The following is a 17,563-nucleotide window of genomic DNA, read 5'->3' on the forward strand; positions in this document are numbered from 1 at the left end:
GATACGTCTCAAGCATTTTTGGTGAAATCATTCAAGTCATTTAATGTGCCTTTGATGCAATGTCCATGTCTCCGATGAATACAACAGTGTGGTTAGCACACAGGTCTTGTAAATGCAGATCTTAGTCTGTGATGCCACGATCAGACCACACTCTATTCTCCAATCTTCCAAAAGCTACAAATGCCTTCTGAATTCGTCTGTGGATTTCAGTGTCAAGACAGCCATCCCTTGACAGAAAACTACCAAGGAAGACAAATGAATCAACTACTCCTAGTCTAGCACCAGAGACCATGATGTCCGGCTCCACCTATGACTGGCCCAGTGTAGGAGTGAACATCACCTTTGTTTTAGACAGACTAAAGGCAATGCAGGAGTTATCAAAGCTATTCATTATATGCTGCATATCAGTCTCACTGTGCGGCAAAAAAACAGCATTGTCTGCATACAGTAACTCCTTGACCAAGACATGATACAGCTTGGTTCTGGCATTACATAAGATTAAAAATATGACCTGTGGTTCGAAATTTTAACATGACACATCATCGCAATCTCGAAACACATGAGCAAGTAGAGCAGCAAAATATATAGAGAAAAGAGTAGGGGCAGGAATATCACCTCGTTTGACACCATTGTCAACTGAGATTTCATCAGACAATTTTCCGTTAAACAAGACTCGAGCTTTCATGTTCCTGTGCAGTTCCTTGAATATTCTAACAAAGGTTGGAGGACACCCTACTTTCTCTAAGATCAACCAGAGAGCATCCCTGCTGACGGTGTCAAATTCTTTGGTTAGATCCACAAACATTTGTTGTTCAATGCTGTTCTCCCGGACTTGCTGGGCTGAAAAAATCATATCCATAGTTCCTCTCCCAAACCTAAGGCCACTTTGTGACTCTGGAATAGCATTAGGACAAGCATCCTCCAGTAACCTGTTTAATAGTCGTGTGAGAACTTTCCCAGCAGCTTCCAAAAGCGTGATCCTGTGGTAGTGGTCACAACCATTCTTCTGCCCTTTTCCTTTAAACAGGGTCACCAAGACACTATCAATCCAATCCTGTGGAACAGGAGCACCTTCCCAGATTTCCTCAACAAACTCAAGGATAGCATAAGCAATATTCACACCTTTAATCTTAAGAAGTTCCACTGGAACACCATCGAAACCAGGTGCCTTTCCACCGGTGACTTGTGTAATAGCCAATTGCACTTCCACCAGACTAGGCAAATGATCCATTCTGAATATGATATCACATTGTGATAGACTATCAATTGCATCAGCATCTACTGCTGATAGATTGTGAAAGAAATCAGTAAACTGCTCTTGCCATCTTTTCAAGATATTTTCTAGCTACGTCAACCAGCTTAAGTCGTACAAAATTTCTGTACAGGTCAAGTTTACACCTATTAGTCCGAACCAAACGATCGGTTTAATATGCAGCAAAGTATATATGTGTGTGTGTGTATAAAAAATATGTATATATGTGTATATATATTTATGTATATCAATATGTATGTGCATATGTATACATGTATAGTTATATATGTTTACATGTATATATATTTATATATATATGTGTATTTATATATATGTATATGTGTATATACACATATACGTATATATACATATATGTGTATATATCTATATGTGTATATATATATGTATAAATGTATATGTGTATATATATGTATAAATGTATATATGTATACATATATATATGTATAAATGTATATATGTATATATGTATATACAGGTATATGTATATACATGTGTATGTATATATATATGTATATGTGTTTATATATATATATGTATATGTGTATATATATGCATATACACATATATGTATATATACATATATGTATATATATCTAGATGTGTATATATATATATGTATAAATGTATATGTGTATATATATGTATAAATGTATATATGTGTATATATATATGTATAAATGTATATATGTATATACAAGTATATGTATATACATGTATATGTATATATATATGTATATGTGTATATATATGTATATGTCTTTATATGTATATGTGTATATATATGTAAATGTATATATATATATATATGTATATATATGTATATATATATATATGTAAATATATATATGTACATGCATACATATATGTATATATATATTATATGGATACATATATGGATATATATGTATATATAATATATATATGTGTATATATATGTGTGTTTATGTGTATATATATGTATATATGTATATATATGTATATATATATGTACATATATATATGTATATATATGCATGCATATATGTATATATAAGTATATGTATATGTATTTATATGCATATATGTTATATATATATAAGTATATATATATGTGTGTTTATATGTATATATGTATTTTTATATATGTATTTATGTATATGCATATATATGTGTGTTTATATATATATATGTATTTTTATATATGTATTTATGTATATGCATATATATGTGTGTTTATATATATATATATATATATATATATATATATATATATATATATATATATATATATATATATAAAAGAACTAACTTAGTACTAACTCTTAAATGGTCGAATCATTTCTCCTAGTAAACATTCCGGATATCTTAGCATTAAGTGAAACTAACCTACACTCCTCCATTCCACCTACTTTAACATGCCTGGTTATCTCCCTCTTTTCTGCAAGGACTCATATGCACGGGCTTGGAGTCTATATTCGTAACACCCTCGCCTGACTAGAGAAACTAAACTAGAATCAGACGACCAGGCCTTTATGTGCTTTAGACTCAACTTGCAACATAATATTAGCTACTTGTATTTACTCTATCGCTCCCCCTCAACCCAGGACTCTACTCTAATAAACAAAGTCTCTGACAGCATAGATATAGCACTCTCCCCTGATACTAGAGCACAAGTACATGCATTTGGTGACTTCAGTGTCCACCTCAGTAACTGGCTTAGATTCTTACACAGATGTAGTAGGTAGCACAACCAATAGCTTCTCTATATCTCATTCCCTATCACAGACGGTTACATTTCGGGCATGTTTCCCAGAGCAGCAAGATCAGCATGCCTCACTTCTAGATCTATTTCTGACTATAGTTCCCGATGATTGTATAACGAATGTCCACAGCCCACTCTGGAACGCTGATCACGTTGTGATAATGGTAGAAATCGCCCTTAATTCTCGACCTAAAACTGAAGACCCACTGCTCAAAACAATGAGGTATTACAACAAGGCTGACTGGGAAGCCATCAGGGATCTCATCAGAGATGCTCCATGGGGAAATATCTTTTCTCTTCCAGCTGAACAGTGCGCAAATGAGACCACTGAATGGTTCAAAACTGCAATTGAAGCACATGTTCTTACACAGAAATTCTATAACAGGTCCCACTCTCCCCAATTGTTTACTTCTACTTGTGCAGCTGCCATTGCTCAAAGGCAGCATGCGTACCATAGATTCAACCAACATAAGTCTAGTTCAAACAGACAGAAGTATATAAAAGCTAGAAGTAATTGTAAGAGAGAAATAGCGACAGCTAGGACAGATTACACTGAAACAGAAAATGCATCGAAGCACAGAAATTAGGAACTCGTGATTTTTGGAAAATTTACAGCAGTAATAATGGGCAGTCAGCGATTCCCCCACTGTCAAATGATCGTGAGGTTGTTTGTATGGCAACCAAGAAGGCTAACCTGCTCGCCAGTCAGTTTGACTCAAACTCCACATTGGACCTGGCACACCACTCTCTCCCTGACTTTTCTTTTCAAACAGACGCCACACTAGATGACTTGAAAATCACCACCTTCCAGGTACATGGTATCATAAAAAACCTAGACACCTCAAAAGCATGTGGACCCGATCTCATCCCAGCTGTGCTATTAAAAAAATGCTCCGCTGAGGTTGCTTCAATACTCTCCAAACTTTACAACAAATGCCTTAACGAATCTTGCTTTTCTGACTGCTGGAAAACCGCTTCTGTGGTACCAGTTTTCAAGAATTTTGGCGAAAGAACTGACTCATTAAATTATCACCCTATTAGCCTCCTCCCACTTTTTGCCAAAATATTTGAGTCCTTAATTAATCAAGCTCTAGTCAGCTGCTAAACTCCTGACCAACAATCAGTATGGATTTAGGTAAGCCAATTCCACAGCAGATATCCTAACTGTAATCTCTGAACGTATATACTGGACAAAACAGGGGAGGCTAGAGCGGTAGCCCTCAATATATCTAAGGCTTTTGACAGGGTATGGCATGATGGTCTTTTAAGGAAAATTAGGTCATATGGTATCATTGGAAGAATACATAAAGTAATTAAATCCTTCTTAAGTGAGAGAAAAATCCAGGTTGTCCTCGACGGTCGTACATCTAAACAATATGATATAAATGCGGGAGCACCTCAGGGGTCTATCCTCGGACCTTTATTATTCTTGATATTCATAAATGGCCTTCCTAATAAAATTGTTTCTGAGATGGGTATATTTGCTGATGACACCACACTCTATAACAAACATGAGGGAAAACAAATAAACACATATTTAAGGAAATGGCAGAAACACAAGAGGATGACCTCCAATCTGTAGTGAAATGGTGACAAAAATGGATGGTTACATTCAATGCTGCCAAGACTAAACTTTTTTCCTTCAAGAGTTACAAGAAACCTTCACTACCACCAATAGCAATGGCCAAGAACACATTACCCGAAAGTACTTCCTTTAAACTTCTCGGCCTAATGTTTATAGGGAACATGAACTGGAATAGATACATTGAGAGCATTGCCAAGGCTGCTGCGAAGAAGGTGAGCTCTCTCTACCATGTTAGAAAGCTACTAACACCTGAAAGTATCCTGTACCTCTATAAGGCCACCATTCGCCCATGTATGGAGTACTGTTGTCACATTTGGGCTGGTGCATCTGCTGCTTGTCTTTCACTCCTTGACAAGGTTCAAAAGAGAGTCACCAACCTGATAGGTCCTGAATTGTCATCTAAGCTTCAGCCTCTGTCCCATCGACAAAATGTTGCATCCCTCTGCCTGTTCTACAAGTACTTTATTGGTGAATGCTCTGACGAACTACGAACACTTGTACCCCCTTGACGTAAATACCCCGACAAACCCGACAAGCACCTAAATCTCATCCCTTCACAGTAGAGATCCCTTGGTGTAAGAAAGCATCCTATACAATAGTTTTTTTCCCCAGAACTGCTAGACTTTGGAACTCTCTTCCGGGATTCTGCTTTCCCAACTCTACTGACATGCAGAAGTTCAAGTGTAATGTGAACATACATCTTGCTACTCATCTCCCTTCATAATGCCCCTGCGCACTTATGTCCTCGATAGTAGCCCCCTACTTCAAAGTGGCACTGTGCCTTGTTTAGGGTGAAAATTGAATAAATAAATAATAAATATATATATATATATATATGTATATATCTACATACATATATATCTATAATATAAAGCTGAATGTGTGTGTGTGTGTGTGTGTGTGTGTGTGTGGTCAAGAATAGGCTCCATCTATGGTTGACTATTTTAAAAAACTGATTACATATAATGATAGAAGATGTATCGAGACACAGGAATGGGTATTTTTGATCTGGCAGAATGGTGGTTCATTAAAATTGTGGGGTCTGCGTACGCGCCTGGTCCACAAAGTATGGAAATAAAAAATTTAAAAATTAAAAAAAAGACGTTTACAAGTGTTTTTGATATAGATGTATATAAGAATACTTTGATAAGTATGTTTTAACTTAAATAGGGATGGTATAATAAATTTGTGGGGTCTGTGTTCGCGCTTGGCCTCCATAGAATGGAAATAGGCACAAACTTTAATAAAGACTCTTCATATCTATCTGTGTAACTATACTTTGATAATTATGTTTCAGTTTGAAGAAATATGGTATTATAAAATTATGGGGTGTTCGTTCGCACCTGACCTCCATAGAATGGAAATGTGTCACAAAGTTTAACAAGGTTTTTTAATATAGATCCACAGAATATTGTGATAAGTGTTTCAGTGTGAACAGGTATGGTATAACAAATTATGGGGTTTATCTATTTTATTTTTACTTTCATCATATTTTGCTTTGGTTTGGATACCCCCTAAATTCAAAGCTATCTCTTTACAACCCTTCCTTTTCATAACCTATCATACTTTCATAAATCAGAGTCCATTTTCTATAGGCTGTTTTTGAACCCAGTCAACGACGGGTAATTTTGCTAGTTTATATATATATATATATATATATATATATATATATATATATACCAGGGGCGTGCAATAAGTAATGTCCCTGACCCACTTTCAGTTGTCTGATTTAGATGAAATTTTGCATGTGCAATGATTTATATCTCTAAGGGTTATGTGGCAAATTACAGCTCTGAACTAATTGTGGTTTCTCTTTTACAGGTGTTTAAACTGAGTCAGGTGTGAAATGGAGCCTGTTGAATGTTGAGCAGTGATCTGGTTTTTGTATTGGAAAGGATGCACACCACAGGAGACTTTTGATGAAATGAAAGAAACTTATGGTGATAATGCCCAATCATATGACCTTGTAAAACGCTGGCATCGTGAATTCAAACATGGCCAGAAGTCTGTGGAAACAGCTCCCAGACCTGGTCGCCCCCTTTCTATCATTGATGAGGCATCTGTCCATCAAGTTGAGGCTGCCATTTTGGAAGATTGGCACATTACTATTCGCCAAATAGCCCAAGATGTCAAGATTAGTACAGGGTCTGTGGAAACTATCATCCATGACCATTTGCATATGCATAAGTTGTCTGCCAGATGGATTCCCAGGTTGCTCACCATTTCAGAAGCGAGAATGCGTAGAGTGCTTGAGGATGAATTTGGAGATATGCTAAGAAGATGAGTCAAAGTTTTTCAAAACACTGATTACACAGAATGAAACCTGGATCCATCACTATGATCCAGAGACCAAAGCCAATGCAGTGGAAGCACTTGGACTCACCACCTCCAAAGAAAGCAAGAGTGCAGCCCTCCGCTGGCAAGGTCATGCTCACAGTCTTCTGGGATCAGGACAGAGTAGTGATGACAGATTTCCTGGCAAAGGGTACCACAATTACAGGAGCTTATTATGCTTCACTTTTGAGGAAATTAAGGGAAGCTATCAAAATCAAGAGGTGGGGCAAGATCAGCAAGGTACCCTCCTCCTGCAGGGGCAAAGCTCCGGTCCACAACTCGCATGTCGCCAGATCAGAAGCACAGGCGTGTTGTTATGATTTTCCCGCTATCCTCCCTACTCTCCTGACCTTGCACCCTCTGACTTTCAACTCTTCCCAGCTATGGAGTTGTTTTGGAAACGAAAGCGTTTTCCAGATGATGCAGCCTTGATTTCTGAAGTCACGTCATGGTTAGACGACCAACCTGGGGTGTTCTACAAAAAGGTCTCCAGAACTGCATCAAACGATGGGAGAAATGCATAACTCTGGGTGGTTCCTATGTAGAGAAAGACTAATAAGTGTGCCAAGTTTCGTTTTTCTACTTCTATGGGAAGTGGGTCAGGGGCATTACTTATTGCACGCCCCCCCATATATATGTTAAGTCACTTGTACCCATTCCCCTCCTCCCCCCTTTTTTTAATGGAGAGTAGATAATACAGTGGATGTGTTATCGGCAGCTCCAGTAACTCTTGCTTCTCCTTTTTTGTCCCTCAGTCCTCATTCAATGAGTGATTTTTCTGACAAAGGGTGAAGAAAAAGCTGCTTAAAAGTCGGTAGTACTTGGTGAACAGTAGTCTGAGATGTCGGAAATTTTTCTGTTTCTATGTCTGTCCTTGTGGCCATGTCACTAGTAAGGGTGCTGGAGGTAAACGTTTTGTCTGGGCTGACGTTATCCACCTGATAGTCAGGGACCCGAACCTTGGATTAAGCACTAAGGAGGCTGTCCTATCAGCAGGCGCAAAGTACTGGGGCTGCTGTATTGCCATTTGGTGAGTGGATCTGGACCATGCAGTAGTCTCTGGTGGGGCCTCTCGATGCCATACTAGTGGGTAATTGTTACGGCTGTACCTATTTGTGTGCTACAAAAAAAAAAAAAAATTCCTGTCTTTTTCTCTCTTACTTTCCCTCTCTGTACTGCTCTAACCAAGTATGCCGACCTGTTCCTCAAATCCCAAAACCTCAACATGAAATATCTCCAGAAAAAAAAACTTGAATATGCACTGAGACTAAAGCTGCTTTCAGGAATGCCAGCAACCACTGTAAAAGAGTAATAAAAAATGCAAGAGAGCTATATGCCCAGTCTGTTAAATCCAAGGTAGCTGATCAGCGGCTTAGTTCCCACCAGTTTTGGCAAATAAAAAATAGGATCCTGAACAGAAGTAAGCGTTCTATCCCAACCATTATCAATGGACCAGAGGTCATCTCGTCAGCATCAGACAAGGCCAAAATATTTGCAAAGAACTTTGCAGCTAATTCTACCCTATGCGACGAAGGCCATCAACTCCCCATATTTCCTCCTATAACACAGAACATGCTAGGTAACATACAAATATCCGTGCATGAGGTCGCCAAGCTAATCAAGAACCTTGATTCCAGTAAAGCAACTAGCCCTGACGGCATCCCAATTATAGTGTTAAAAAAGCTTCAACCAGAACTTGCCCCCATACTTACGAAACTGTTTAAGCGCTGCCTTAAGGAGAAGTGCTTTCCGACTCACTGGAAGACCTCATCAGTTTACCCTGTATTTAAGAATTCAGGTGATGTCAGCTCCCTCTCAGTACAGACCAATAAGTCTCCTGTGTGTTATGAGTAAGTTGCTGAAATCCATATTAAATAGAGAAATAGTCAACCACCTCAACAGAAACAACCTTCTTAGTGACACACAATATGGTTTCCGCTCTGCAAGATCTACCGCAGATGTGCTGACTGTTATATTTCACAGGTTTCAATCTCTTGACAAAGGCTTCCTTACTAGGGCAATTGCTCTTGACATATCAAAGGCCTTCGACAAGGTATGGCATAAGGGTCTACTTCACAAGATTTCCAGCTACGGTATAACTGGAAATGTTTTCTCAATCATTAAATCATTTTTCTCCGATAGGCTCATAAGAGTAGTGGTTGATGGACAACAATCAGGGGCCTGCAGTATTAATGCTGAAGTCCCTCAGGGATCAATCCTGGGCCCACCTCTCTTCCTGATCTACATCAATGACCTCCCTAAACACATACTTAAATCATTCGTTGACATCTATGCTGATGACACGACCATCTACGGCAACACATCAAAGGCTGTAAATGACAAAGTTCTCTCTGATTCTGTCTCCTCTGATCTTGAGCGCGTGGTTCAGTGGGGGGAAGACGTGGCTAGTTACCTTTAATGCATCCAAAACCAAACTCCTATCCTTACATCATCAACGCTCTGATCCCCATCTGGCATCAATTGGGATGGATGGCTCTCGTCTGGGAGAGGTCCCGTGTTTTGACAAGCTTCTGGGTTTGATCTTTACTCCTGATCTGAAATGAAACACGTACATCAAGTCTGTTGCCAAGGTTGCTGGAAAGATGGTGGGATCCTTCTACCGCTCCAGAAGATATCTCACTAATGATGCAATTCTCTATCTATATAAAAGCCAAGTACGTCCAAGGATGGAATACTGCTGCCATATCTGGGCAGGAGCTGCTAAAAACAGCCTATCATGCCTTGACAGAGTACAAAATAGACTTTGTGGCTTAGTGGGGGATGCCCTTTTCTCTACCCTGCAACCTCTCTCCCACAGAAGAGATGTTGCAAGCCTATCCTTGTTTTATCGTTATTTCCATGGCAGGTGCTCGTCTGAACTCCAATCTCTGGTCCCCCCTCGCCAATCTTTCATGAAAAACACCCGTCTAGCTGAATCCACTGTGAAAAATTTCCCCCACTCTTTATCTGTGCCTAAATCAAAACGTGGATTCCATGAACAAAGCTTCTTTCTTAGAACTGCACGCCTGTGGAACTCTGTTCCGTCTGCCTGCTTCCCACCTGACTACAACTTGGATGTCTTCAACTCCAACGTTAACAAATTCCCAATGAACCGCCCCCTTAAGTAAACACTTCATCAAATCTCCACACTAACGTAATGTACTTGAAATAACCCTTATCCCTGAGTGGCTTCCGAGCCTTGGTAAGTGGTGACCACTGTGTAAAAAAAAAAAAATATGTATCCATATATATTTATACACACACATATATATATACACACATATGTATATATACAAATATATATATACACATATGTATACATGTATATATATACATACATAAATACACACACACACACATATATATATATATATATATATATATATATATATATATATATATGTATATATATATAATTATTTTTTTACTATAATAATTAAATACCTACAGACACTAGTGTTTCATTCTTTCGGGATTCTTCAGTGCAGGGTGTCACGATTACTACCAGTCGAACGATTCGAACCCCGCGACACGAGACATCTCTGCTACCATTCGGCTACCATTAACCGTGTGAAATAGCGTTGAACCAAAATGATCCAAGATGGTAAAATTGAAGTATTTTATAAATATTAAAGAATTAATATTTATAAAATTATCTCAGCCAGATTTAAAATCTCGATAAAACCAAATAGGAAATAGAGCTTATAATATGAGCAAACAGTTAATAAAATATGTTAAAAACACTTTGAAATGAGTTAGAAACATATTTAATTTGAAAAGGAAACGCTAGATAAATGGATAGTCCTTAATCCGCGGAGTTTCGAAGAAATACTTTCCTTCTCATTAGAGGGTAGGAATTAACAAAATGCGGGATCGGATTTTGCATGCAGAAGTATTTGATGAAACAACAAGTAAGTCAAAGATCTTACTTGAAAACAAAAAAGTGAAGCAGAGGGAATATATATATATATATATATATATATATATATATATATATATATATATATATATATATCCAATTTAATAATTATATATATATATACATATATATATATATCCAATTTAATAATCAAAAACAATAACAATACCAACACCACACTAAACGAAACTAATGTCATGTATGAATGTCTTCAAACCCACTCTAAAAACTCATACCATGTATACATAGGATGCACCTCAACAATAATCTTCAGATGACTAAACTCTCATTTAGCTGACAATAGCGCCATAAAACAACACCTAACATTCCATGATAGAAACTTACAGTCGTCCGACATGAGAAATATTTTAACAATACTAAAATTCGATACCTTAACAATTGCACACGACGACTAAAATTACTGAAAGGCATACTTATCAAAAAACTACAGCCTCTTTTTAACCGGATCTCGTTTTACACCCGGACAAATATACTATGATCAGTATTTAATGACTAACAAGAAACTAAATAAATAAGCTATAAAATAAGAAAATCGGAATTAAACATAAAAGTAATTCGCCCTTAACCTTCCTGCAGCCACCTTTATAACCATATATATATATATATATATATATATATATATATATATATATATATATGTATATATATACTTGTTTATTGTTATATAAACATGCTCACATCCCGCTGCTACAAATAGCCACTTGTTTCAATCAAACAACAGATATCATCAGGCAGCGACTTGACTATTCAAAAGTTCAATGAATAAGATTATTCATTGAACTTTTGAATAGTCAAGTCGCTGCCTGATGATATCTGTTGTTTGATTGAAACAAGTGGCTATTTGTAGCAGCGGGATGTGAGCATGTTTATATAACAATAAACAAGTATTATCAGCTCTTTTTATTGAGCACTATCTAACAACCTCGTTGAATTCATTAGTCCATTACTTTTGAATATAAAAAAAACCCGAGTATATATATATATATATATATATATATATATATATATATATATATATATATATAAACCAAGCCTCAAAGGAAAAGAAAAAGAAAACAATAACAACAACAATCGCTTTTGATGATAATAAGCAAAGGAATATGGCTAAACAACAACTTTTGGGCGCCATTTCATACAACATGCCAGCTGAAATAAAAAGGACTGCTTGATGAATGGAAAAGATATCCAGAAAAATCGTGTTAGATCAGACGTGCTTAAATAATGATTGCTGCCAAAATATACAAACATATATATATACACATAGATATATATTTATATATATATATATACATATATATATATACACACATATATATATATATACACACACATATATATATACACATATATATACGTACACGCACACATATATATACATATATAAATATATATATATTTTTTTTTTTTTTACACAGTGATCACCACTTATCAAGGCCCGGAAGCCACTCAGGGATAAGGGTTATTGCAAGTACATTACGTTAGTGAGGAGATTTGATGAAGTGTTTAATTAGGGGGGGGCGGTTCATTAGGAATTTGTTAACATTAGACTTGAAGACATCCAAGTTGTAGTCCGGAGGGAAGCAGGCAGACGGAACAGAGTTCCACAGGCGTGCAGTTCTAAGAAAGAAGCTTTGTTCATGAAATCCGCGTTTTGATTTAGGCACAGATATAGAGTGGGGGAAATTTTTCACAGTGGATTCAGCTAGACGGGTGTTTTTCGTGAAAGATTGGCGAGGGGGGGCCAGGGATTGGAGTTCAGACGAGCATGAAAATAACGATAAAACAAGGATAGGTTCGCAACGTCTCTTCTGTGGGAGAGGGGTTGCAGGGTAGAGAAAAGGGCATCCCCCACTAAACCACGAAGTCTATTTTGTACTCTGTCAAGGCATAATAGGCTGTTTTTAGCAGCTCCTGCCCAGATATGGCAACAGTATTCCATATATATGTACACATGTATATACATATATATATACACACACATATATATATACACATATATCCAAAATACATATATACACACACATATATATACACACATACATATACACATACATACACACAAACATATATATACACATACATACACACAAACATATATATACACATCTATATGTATGTATATACACATATATATATGCACACACATATATGCATACACACCTATACATATATATATGTGTATACACATATATATACACACACATATATACATACACACCTATACATATATATACACATATATATAGACACACATAGACATGAATATAAATATGTATATATACGCATATATATGTATATATAGATAGATACGCACATATATATACACACATATATATGAACACTTATATATACATATATATACACACATATATGCACATACATACACACAAACATATATATACACATCTATATGTATATACACATATATATATGCACACACATATATACATACACACCTATACATATATATATATATATGTGTATACACATATATATATACACACACATATATACATACACACCTATACATATATATACACATATATATAGACACACATATATATAAAACACATATATATACACATATATACTTATATGCGTGTATATACACATACATATATGTGCACATATATATGTATACATACATATATACACATAAGTATACATACATTATACATACAAACACAATGACACACACACGCACACACACGCACACATATGTATATGTATAGTATGAAAAAATACACATTCATAAATTTCGTTCTTCACTAAATGATCGATGAAAATTTCATATCGATTAGATCATTAACTGATTTTTAAAGACAGATGACCTTAAAACAAATCTTATAATCCACATTCATTTTGTCCGTCGCGATACTTTACTAAGTTTATTAATTCAACTTTAATGTTTTATTTCTCATTTAATTTAGCATAAACATTTCTTGACTCAGAAAATGTACATTTCCATGTAAATGTAATGTGCGTCTTCTATTACAAAATGTGTTTATTTTTGTTAGACAGTGATATATGGTTCGGGTGGTTCGCCCCTCTCTCTTCCACACACGTTATCAATCGTATAAGATCTGACCCACTTAAATCTAACAACTCAGAAGATTGTATTTAACCTTGATCTATTGATATTGGCAATTCAAAAATGAAACTTTAACGGCAAGTAAAGGAAGGATAGAAAAATAAATTTTAAAAGTATGTGGAGTTACCAAGTTAAAATTAAATATTGTAATACAAAAACAAAGGTAGAAAATCCACAAATTATTATTAAAAGTAATCTTTTAAGTTATTTTTCTATCTCTTCATTCTCTTTTTAAACGATTTACTTTCAACAAAAAAATTGAGAAAATATTTAAATAAAATTTAAACATTTCTAATTTAATTTTATGGTTGGCTTTTCATTCTCTTTATTTACTTTAGACTGTTTACGATATGATATTTAAGCAAATTATATGTTGGCTCATAGTAAAAATATTTGTTTACGATATGATATTTAAGCCAATTATATGTTGGCTCATAGTAAAAATATTTGTTTACGATATGATATTTAAGCAAATTATATGTTGGCTCATAGTAAAAATATCTGTTTACAATATGATATTTAAGCAAATTATATGTTGGCTCATAGTAAAAATATTTGTTTACGATATGATATTTAAGCAAATTATATGTTTGCTCATAGTAAAAATATCTGTTTACAATATGATATTTAAGCAAATTATATGTTGGCTCATAGTAAAAATATTTGTTTACGATATGATATTTAAGCAAATTATATGTTTGCTCATAGTAAAAATATCTGTTTACAATATGATATTTAAGCAAATTATATGTTGGTTCATAGTAAAAATATCTGTTTACAATATGATATTTAAGCAAATTATATGTTGGTTCATAGTAAAAATATTTGTTTACAATATGATATTTAAGCAAATTATATGTTGGTTCATAGAAAAAATATTTGTTTACAATATGATATTTAAGCAAATTATATGTTGTTCATAGTAAAAATATTTGTTTACAATATGATATTTAAGCAAATTATATGTTGGTTCATAGTAAAAATATTTGTTTACAATATGATATTTAAGCAAATTATATGTGGGTTCATAGTAAAAATATTTGTTTACAATATGATATTTAAGCAAATTATATGTTTGTTCATAGTAAAAATATCTGTTTACAATATGATATTTAAGCAAATTATATGTTGGTTCATAGTAAAAATATTTGTTTACAATATGATATTTAAGCAAATTATATGTTGGTTCATAGTAAAAATATTTGTTTACAATATGATATTTAAGCAAATTATATGTTGGTTCATAGTAAAAATATCTGTTTACAATATGATATTTAAGCAAATTATATGTTGGTTCATAGTAAAAATATTTGTTTACAATATGATATTTAAGCAAATTATATGTTGGTTCATAGTAAAAATATTTGTTTACAATATGATATTTAAGCAAATTATATGTGGGTTCATAGTAAAAATATTTGTTTACAATATGATATTTAAGCAAATTATATGTTGGTTCATAGTAAAAATATTTGTTTACAATATGATATTTAAGCAAATTATATGTTGGTTCATAGTAAAAATATTTGTTTACAATATGATATTTAAGCAAATTATATGTGGGTTCATAGTAAAAATATCTGTTTACAATATGATATTTAAGCAAATTATATGTTGGTTCATAGTAAAAATATCTGTTTACAATATGATATTTAAGCAAATTATATGTTGGTTCATAGTAAAAATATTTGTTTACAATATGATATTTAAGCAAATTATATGTGGGTTCATAGTAAAAATATTTGTTTACAATATGATATTTAAGCAAATTATATGTTGGTTCATAGTAAAAATATCTGTTTACAATATGATATTTAAGCAAATTATATGTTGCTCATAGTAAAAATATTTGTTTACAATATAATATTTAAGCCAATTATATGTTGTTCATAGTAAAAATATCTGTTTACAATATGATATTTAAGCAAATTATATGTTGGTTCATAGTAAAAATATTTGTTTACAATATGATATTTAAGCAAATTATATGTTGTTCATAGTAAAAATATTTGTTTACAATATGATATTTAAGCAAATTATATGTTGGTTCATAGTAAAAATATTTGTTTACAATATGATATTTAAGCAAATTATATGTTGGTTCATAGTAAAAATATCTGTTTACAATATGATATTTAAGCAAATTATATGTTGGTTCATAGTAACAATATCTGTTTACAATATGATATTTAAGCAAATTATATGTTGGTTCATAGTAAAAATATTTGTTTACAATATGATATTAAAGCAACTTATATGTTGGTTCATAGTAAAAATATCTGTTTACAATATGATATTTAAGCAAATTATATGTTGGTTCATAGTAAAAATATTTGTTTACAATATGATATTTAAGCAAATTATATGTTGGTTCATAGTAAAAATATCTGTTTACAATATGATATTTAAGCAAATTATATGTTGGTTCATAGTAAAAATATCTGTTTACAATATGATATTTAAGCAAATTATATGTTGGTTCATAGTAAAAATATTTGTTTACAATATGATATTTAAGCAAATTATATGTTGGTTCATAGTAAAAATATTTGTTTACAATATGATATTTAAGCAAATTATATGTTGTTCATAGTAAAAATATTTGTTTACAATATGATATTTAAGCAAATTATATGTTGGTTCATAGTAAAAATATTTGTTTACAATATGATATTTAAGCAAATTATATGTGGGTTCATAGTAAAAATATTTGTTTACAATATGATATTTAAGCAAATTATATGTTGGTTCATAGTAAAAATATTTGTTTACAATATGATATTTAAGCAAATTATATGTTGGTTCATAGTAAAAATATTTGTTTACAATATGATATTTAAGCAAATTATATGTTGTTCATAGTAAAAATATTTGTTTACAATATGATATTTAAGCAAATTATATGTTGGTTCATAGTAAAAATATTTGTTTACAATATGATATTTAAGCAAATTATATGTGGGTTCATAGTAAAAATATTTGTTTACAATATGATATTTAAGCAAATTATATGTTGGTTCATAGTAAAAATATCTGTTTACAATATGATATTTAAGCAAATTATATGTTGGTTCATAGTAAAAATATTTGTTTACAATATGATATTTAAGCAAATTATATGTTGGTTCATAGTAAAAATATTTGTTTACAATATGATATTGAAGCAAATTATATGTTGGTTCATAGTAAAAATATTTGTTTACAATATGATATTTAAGCAAATTATATGTGGGTTCATAGTAAAAATATTTGTTTACAATATGATATTTAAGCAAATTATATGTTGGTTCATAGTAAAAATATTTGTTTACAATATGATATTTAAGCAAATTATATGTTGGTTCATAGTAAAAATATTTGTTTACAATATGATATTTAAGCAAATTATATGTGGGTTCATAGTAAAAATATTTGTTTACAATATGATATTTAAGCAAATTATATGTTGGTTCATAGTAAAAATATCTGTTTACAATATGATATTTAAGCAAATTATATGTTGGTTCATAGTAAAAATATTTGTTTACAATATGATATTTAAGCAAATTATATGTGGGTTCATAGTAAAAATATTTGTTTACAATATGATATTTAAGCAA

This window comes from Euprymna scolopes, chromosome 2 (genome assembly GCF_053919585.1).
Source record: "Euprymna scolopes isolate OS-2025 chromosome 2, ASM5391958v1, whole genome shotgun sequence".
NCBI lineage: Eukaryota > Metazoa > Mollusca > Cephalopoda > Sepiida > Sepiolidae > Euprymna > Euprymna scolopes.